The 1,655-nt window shown below is 41.4% G+C and overlaps 1 pseudogene; it reads right to left on the bottom strand.

Annotated features, from left to right (window-relative positions):
• Positions 1 to 347: 347 nt before the first annotated feature.
• On the bottom strand, positions 348 to 698 carry LOC132012996 (gamma-aminobutyric acid receptor-associated protein-like 2; annotated as a pseudogene).
• Positions 699 to 1,655: the final 957 nt, after the last annotated feature.

The raw sequence follows: 1,655 nt of genomic DNA, 5'->3' as shown, positions 1-1,655 counted from the left end.
AAAGACGTCTAAAGAATTCTTTCTTGGCTGTTGACTTTGAACCTTAACGTCTTTCCTACATCACTACCTCACTTTGATATGGAAATATCTTCATTAAATATGATCCTCAAAGGAACAATTTCCCTTGGAGTACAGCTGTGAGGACAGGGCACAAAAAGGAAAACTCAAAATAAAACTCTGTATGATAATATTCTAATCTGAGGAAACAATACCTTCCAATATATCAAGAAATAAATCCAGTTCCACATGCACTGCTAGGTCTCTGTGAAGAGGTCTGGTAACTGAAATTTCCCAGCTATTCAAAAGACACCTAAGCCACAAAAGTGTACCTAGCCCAGCGTTGGCCCTCAGAAGCCAGAAATGTTCTCTCCACTGCAGGCCACACACAAAAATTCGTCTTCATCTTATTCCTTTCTCATAAAGCTTTCCTGTAGTTAGGCTGAACTGTGGAACTGTCTTACCCACGAACAGGAAGATTTCCTTTTCAGCAGGAAGCTGGATCCTTTTCCTAACAATCCACATGAACTGAGGCACCGTGATGTCAGATCTAATCAGATACTTCTGTTTGTGTCAACCATCTGAGAGCCTGAGACTTTTTTCCACAACCCCTGGAACCCGGCTGGATATTTCACTCAGATATTTGCAGATTCCACACATCTGTGTTCCAGCAAGTGGTCCTCCTTGTAGGTTCACATCATGGTGGTGGTGGTGTGGGAGCTGTGGAGCTCAGTGCACCAACCACTGTATTTTGCTATATAGTTCAAATACCTCATAATTTAAAAGTGTGTACAAATGCTGTATAATTAGGAAAGAGAGGCCCATCAAGCCTATGATAAAATGCTCCTTCATGCTTCCCAGCAGCTTTGGGGTCCACAGATACATGCAGACTTGATAGTGGAGAATAAAGTCAGTCCTCTGCTCCACTTCTCTTTTGCCTAATTCTAGCCATTTGACCAAAATGTTTTAATAGTCCTTGATACTGTTGTTCTCCAAGGATAAATAAAAAATTCTTGCATCGGGCGCCTGGGTGGCTCAGTGGTTTAAGCCACTGCCTTCAGCTCAGGTCATGATCTCGGGGTCCTGGAATCGAGTTCCACATCGGGCTCTCTGCTCAGCAGGGAGCCTGCTTCCCTCTCTCTCTCTCTCTGCCTACTTGTGATCTCTGTTTATTTAAATAAATAAATAAATAAATAAATAAAATCTTTTAAAAAAAAATTCTTGCATCAAGCCCAGCACCAACTCTTTCAAGAATGATTTTACATAAAGTCTTATTATTTCTCTATTATTCATGCAAAGCAATGAATTGCTGATGTGTTTGATAGCAGTTAATGGATAAAGAGTTAGATGGGGAGCTTCTGGAGCGTATATTTTCTTATTAATTATTGTTTTAAAAATCACCCTTTATTCGCCTTTAGTACTGTTAAGTTGCATTTTCCTGGAACACAAACTTGGCCTGCAACATGAACTACTAAACAGAGATGGCACTTCACTAACCTGGGCAGAACCTAAGGAAAGGCAAGAATAGCTAGGCCTTGTGCACAGCAGAACAGGGAGTTGTATGCAGAGTCAGAAAGCCTCTTGCTCTCCAGCTCAACAGTCAGCTTCCTCTACTAGATAGCTCATCATGCCTCTGATCCAAGATGGCACATGATGCC

The sequence above is a fragment of the Mustela nigripes genome, chromosome 3 (genome assembly GCF_022355385.1).
Source record: "Mustela nigripes isolate SB6536 chromosome 3, MUSNIG.SB6536, whole genome shotgun sequence".
NCBI classification, from domain to species: domain Eukaryota; kingdom Metazoa; phylum Chordata; class Mammalia; order Carnivora; family Mustelidae; genus Mustela; species Mustela nigripes.
The sequence above is the reverse complement of the archived record's forward strand: the minus strand, read 5'-3'. Positions and strand labels throughout refer to the sequence as shown.